The sequence below is a fragment of the Lepus europaeus genome, chromosome 2 (assembly GCF_033115175.1).
Source record: "Lepus europaeus isolate LE1 chromosome 2, mLepTim1.pri, whole genome shotgun sequence".
NCBI classification, from domain to species: Eukaryota; Metazoa; Chordata; class Mammalia; order Lagomorpha; family Leporidae; genus Lepus; species Lepus europaeus.
This window is the reverse complement of record NC_084828.1, coordinates 17,621,178-17,627,351: the sequence shown is the minus strand read 5'-3', so window position 1 is coordinate 17,627,351 and position 6,174 is coordinate 17,621,178. Positions and strand designations below refer to the sequence as shown.

Here is a 6,174-nt window from a genome sequence, read left to right as displayed (position 1 = left end):
CTTTATATACAGAAGATCGATTCAGTATATACTAAGTAAAGATTTCATTAGTTTGCACCCACACAGAGACACAAAGTATAAAATACTATTTTAGTACTAGTTATAGCATCACTTCACATTGGACAACACATTAAGGACAGATCCCACATGAGATGTAAGTACACAATGACTACTATTGTTGATTTAATAATTTGACACTCTTGTTTATGGTGTCAGTAATCTCCCTAGGCTTTAGTCCTGAGTTGCCAAGGCTTTGGAAGACTTTAGGGTTCACAGACTTTGATCTTATTCCGATAGGGTCATAGTTAAAGTGGAAGTTCTCTCCTCCCTTCAGAGAAAGGTACCTCCTTCTTTGATGGCCCCGTTCTTTCCACTGGGATCTCACTCACAGAGATCTTTCATTTAGGTCTTCTTTTTTTTTTTTTTTTTTCTTTTCCATGGTATCTTGGCTTTCCATGCCTAAAATATTCTCATGGGCTCTTGAGCCAGATCCGAATGCCTTAAGGGCTGATTCTGAGGCCAGAGTGCTATTTAGGACATCTGCCATTCTATGAGTCTGCTGTGTATCCCGCTTCCCATGTTGGATCATTTTTTCCCTTTATGATTTTATCAGTTAGTATTAGCAGACACTAGTCTTGTTTGTGTGATCCCTTTGACTCTTAGACCTATCAGAGTGATCAATTGTGAACAGAAATTGATCACTTGGACTAGTGAGATGGCATTGATACATGCCACATTGATGGGATTGTATTGGAATCCCCTGGCATGTTTCTAACTCCACCATTTGCGGCAAGTCCGATTGAGCATGTCCCAAATTGTACATCTCCTCCCTCTCTTTTTCCCACTCTTATATTTAACAGGGATCACTTTTCAGTTAAAATTTCAACATGTAAGAATAATTGTGTGTTAATTACAGAGTTCAACCACTAGTACTAGAACAACAACAGCAAAAATAAATACTAAAAAGGATAAAGTATTAAGTTGTTCATCAACATTCAGGACAAGAGCTGATCAGGTCATTGTTTCTTATAGTGTCCAGTTCACTTCAGCAGGTTTCCCCTTTTGTGCTCAGTTAGTTTTCAAAAGAGGAAATCCAAATGGCCAACAGACACATGAAAAAATGTTCAATATCACTAGCAATCAGAGAAATGCAAATCAAAACCACAATGAGGTTTCACCTCACCCCGGTGAGAATGGCTCACATTCAGAAATCTACCAACAATAGATGCTGGAGAGGATGTGGGGGAAAAGGGACACTAACCCACTGTTGGTGGGAATGCAAAGTGGTTAAGCCACTGTGGAAGTCAGTCTGGAGATTCCTCAGAAACCTGAACATAACCCTACCATACAACCCAGCCATCCCACTCCTTGGAATTTACCCAAAGGAAATTAATTTGGCAAACAAAAAAGCCATCTGCACATTAATGTTTATTGCAGCTCAATTCACAGTAGCTAAGACCTGGAACCAACCCAAATGCCCATCAACAGTAGACTGGATAAAGAAATTATGGGACATGTACTCTATAGAATACTATACAGCAGTAAAAAACAATGAAACCCGGTCACTTGCAGCAAAATGGAGGAATCTGGAAAACATCATGCTGAGTGAATTAAGCCAGTCCCAAAGAGACAAATATCATTTGTTTTCCCTGATCGGTGACAACTAACTGGGCATTCTCTAGCTTTAAAACACCTTTTCTAAGGCTTTCTCCATGAAGGCTCATTGTCAAAATCAAGCCAATTAGATAAGACTCAAGATTAAGAGGCATAGAACAGGGGCTGGGGATGTGGCACAGTGAGACTTTAACCCAGAGCTAATGAATGAAACATCTAGGAAATGCTTGCTAATGGGACTAGGAAATCCAGTTTGTAGGAATTGAGGAGACATGCTGAAGTCAGCTTGACATTCATATGGACGCCGGTTTGAGACTGGGTCTTCCACTTCTGATCCAGCTCCCTGCTTTAGCCTGGGAAAACAGTAGAAGATGGCCCAAGTCCCTAGGCCCCTGTGCCCATGTGGGAGACCCAGAGGAAGCTCCTGGCTCCTGGCTTTGGATCAGTTCAGCACTGGCCAATATGGCCAGTTGGGGAGTGAACCAGTGGATGGAAGATCTCTCTCTCTCTCTCTCTCTCTCTCTCTCTCTGCCTCTCCTCTCTCTGTGTAACTGTGTAACTCTTACTTTCAAATAATAAATATTTTTTTTAAAGGCACAGAACAGCAATTTTTCTTCATGTAGGGGAACAAACGGACAGTATATATTTGAAGGCAGAGGATCAGTCTACACACCACTAGTAAAGGGAACTGACCACTCCCTGTGTGTGCTATTCTGACAAATATATACCCCAGGCTACAGGTGTGGAAGGCTGAGTGAATGTGGATAAACATGCTAAACCCACCCTCACCTTCTTCACTTCCTTGTGGGCTTCAGTGCATGTCTGGATGCCATAGGGAGTGAGAGAATTTTGAGAGACATCTTCAACCCTGAGCTTAAAGAAAAATGCCTCATCTATTTCTACACCACTATTTGGCCTGGTTGATATTTCATCCATTAGCTCTGCGTTAACAGCCAGAGCTCTCTTCCTAAACCTTCCTCCTCCATTCTGCCTCTCCCTCTCTTTTAACCTAGCTACTTTGGCATCTGTTCTGCCCTGCGTCAAGGGAGCCATAAAACCTTGAGAGAAGTTTCAGAAATTCTACACCCATATATCTCTCTTAACCTACATGAAATAATGGTCAAGACTACTGGCCCTTCAAACCAGCTCTCTCACTGGGTTAATTACTATTTCCAGAACATATCTCCTTTTCTATAATTCCCCTTATTCTGTCACCCATCGGATTCTCTTTAGGAATCTCTGGAGGGGTGCCCATCTGCCCTGATGGATGTCTTCCCTGTTAAACCTAACATAATTGTGAACAATAACTTGCAAAACTTGTTCTACAACTTAGTTTAACAGGTTTCTAATAGCAATGTGTATCTCTGATTTAATGTCACCAATTTATGGTTAACAGAATAGAATTCTATATAAATACAACTTTGACCTTAATTCAGATGGAGGTATGATATAATATCAGCATCTTCAGTCATCCAGGTGTAATTGCTAAATGTAAATTGGGTAAAGGCAAATTAGATAAATGCGTCTAAATGTAAACACTGGTACTCTTAGAACTTTATATTCTTTAGAAAAACTGTTTCAGTTTGTTAAAAAATATGCTTTCATAAACTGTCTATAAAAAATAGTTCAACACTGCTTGAAAGTAACTAAGGCTAAAATCTGATATATTATCTTATTTAGAAAATGTTGTCTTGGAGATTTTTAAAGCTTTTTAAAGGGTTATTTCAAAATGTAAATCAAGGAAATCAGCAGGTGGAAAGTAAAAGCTATTAGTTGACATAGAACTAAAATCTGATCCTCTGTTAAAGCAATGAGACTTTTACAATATTTTGAAATCATCTTAAAAATTTGTTTAAAACCTGTAGCCTCCTCTTTTAATAGTTTTATTTAATTGGTGACTTGATTTTCTAGACAGCTCCAGTAAGCTATTTTCTGTTCCCTAATTCTCACTCTGTTAAAACTGTTCCAAGTTATGGCATATTATTCCATGCACTAGCTCTTAAATTTAAGATTTTATTTCCAATTTTTGGAACTACCAAAGAGACACAGATTTTGTGTTCTGTTAAAGTAATTGATTATGTTCTCTCAATGTCTCTGTTACGTTCTGATTGTTTAAAACAGCTGAGTTTTTATTAAGAGTTATGCCTTTTTAAAATATATGGTTATTCCACAACATTTGAGTAATTGCTTTGTAACGTTGATCAAATCTGGTCTATATTATGGAATGATGTTAAGGGATCCTATTTCTACCAGATATTCTGGAATGTCTGAACAGGCATTCAAAAAAAAATAATAATCAAAGTTCCAAATTCTTTGGACTTTGATATTTCTCGTTAGGCCTCTGGAAATATCAAAAGATATATGTCTCTCCTTTTGTAGAGACACCAACTAATCAGGCTATTTGGATTATATTACAAGTACTGTCAAGATGTGAAGTGGTATTAAATTTTAAGTTATGATGTAAAATGCTACTTATACAAATGTTCAAAAGTTAAAAAAAAAAAAAGTCTAATGATCTTATGTTACCAGACATGATGATTATCTTAATGAGAAAGGCCCAGAGGTCTAAAAGGAATAGATATTTTGTAGAATCCTATCATAGACTTCTAGATTAGACCATCAAAGATTAAGAGATAGGACTTAAGCACCCCTTGACTTGCATCATCTTAAGTTTCCCCCAGTCTGCTTTAACAAAACCAGGAGGAAGAAAAAGCTAAGGAGCAGAAGCAATGTAAAGATAGGTGGCAGGACAATTAATGGCTGTGATCTTCCATCAAGCAGACCCAACAGGCCAGTCCACTGCACTGGTTTATATGGAAAGCCAGGGCTGTAATAGAAATCAGCTTATGAAGAGCTCTGGCAACTCTGCCTGCCAAGAGTTGGGTCACTGAAAATGAAACTACCCAGGAGTTGAAGGACTGCAGGTCAGAGCTGCAGACCTTTGTGGCTCTAAGCTGAAAATCCCTTCACTCTGCCCAGCTTCCAAAGTAACCACTTGCTAATGAGTAGGGTCAGCAATATTGCAGGCAGAACTTTAAATTTCCTGTTAGATGCCACTTGCCTTCACCTGACCAGCTCTCCTCCCAGACCAGCTAGGGAATGGAAGTCAACAGGGTGCTTTTCCAAAGGAGGTTCGCACCTCCCTTATGATGTATCCCATGTGAAGAGATAGTCAGGTTTGAGCCTCATAACTGGCAAGGCCTTAAAGCCCTCCTGATCATTATCAATCCCCTTCTGTCAGTTTCTACTTGCCTCTCAATGGGGAAACTTGCTTGTGGTTTGGAAGCACCTTTCTTAGATCCTCTAATAATGATTCCATCCTTTATTCTAGACCCTGTCTAGCCTACTTGAGGCCTCATTTCTTTGTAATCACACCCTCTATTCTTAGATCAATGGCTCTGCTCCTAACCCATGTGTATTGATAGTCCTCTCCTCCTCACAACATTATCTACAGACAAACTCCTCCTCTCCCCTTCTTTATGGAGACCCCTCATCACTTGGTTGATACTGCTCCTAGGATGATCGGCTACTAATTCATCCTGGCTTTTATACTATATTGGCAAATCGCTTCTCGGCCTTTTGGCTAAGATCAAGTGTAGTATACTATATTGGCTGTTTAAGTGTTTACAGGAAGTGATAATGGAATGAACCAAACCCTTCACCAACCAGGTGGTCAAATAAATGCTACTACAGGGATATACTCGGCTCCCCACCCAGGATGTCATGACTTTAGACATTGCCCCATACCAGTGCAGAGTAATACGTTACCCCATGTCAGCAGGAAGCAGCTCTAGAAAATAGATCATTGTCCCTCCACCTGTCCTGGATGTTTGAGGATGATGGAATCCCACACAACACTTGCTTTATAAAAAACAAAACAGGGGAATGTTATTAAAATAGTACCATCTTCCTAAGCCCAGCCCAGCTTACCAGAAATCAGGTGACCAAATGGCCCAGTCACAAGCATCAGCTCCACACCCACCCTAATGGGATTTGCTGTTCTCACTTGCTTACCTCTGCAAAGCTGTGTAAGACCAGTTCTCCCAGTACAGGTTGCTGTTTTGTGCATGGGGAGGCAGCCTGTCAGGTTTCCCCCACTTGACAATAAACCTTTTCCCTTATTCCAGTGTTTGGTGTGTTTTGTGGTGGCCTTTCCTTTCACCAATATTTGCTAAATCAATATTAATCACTTAAGAAAAGTTTGATACATGTATTTTCTTATAATCTAACATATTTATCAGCATTATATAAATGCATGCATTTGGGGTGGATGGTTCTGAGCTTTGACTAATGTAAACAGCTATGCAACTTATACCACAACAGGACACAGAACATCATTATCACCACAAAAAGTTCATGCATGGTCCTTTTCAACCAATTCCCGTGCCATGTTCTGATCCCTGGAAAGTGCTGGTCTGTATTTTAGAGCTCTGATTTTCCTTTTTCTAGAGTTTCCTACAAATGGAATCATCTTGTAGGCAGTCTTTTGAGCCTACCGTCTTTAACTTGTTAACTTGTTTTTAGCTACCCTCATGAAGCTCTTGAGATCCAATCATGTTG

At 39.6% G+C, this 6,174-nt stretch overlaps 1 pseudogene; it reads left to right on the top strand.

Moving 5' to 3' along the window:
- Positions 1-5,177: 5,177 nt before the first annotated feature.
- On the top strand, positions 5,178-5,274 carry LOC133752455 (U2 spliceosomal RNA; annotated as a pseudogene).
- Positions 5,275-6,174: the final 900 nt, after the last annotated feature.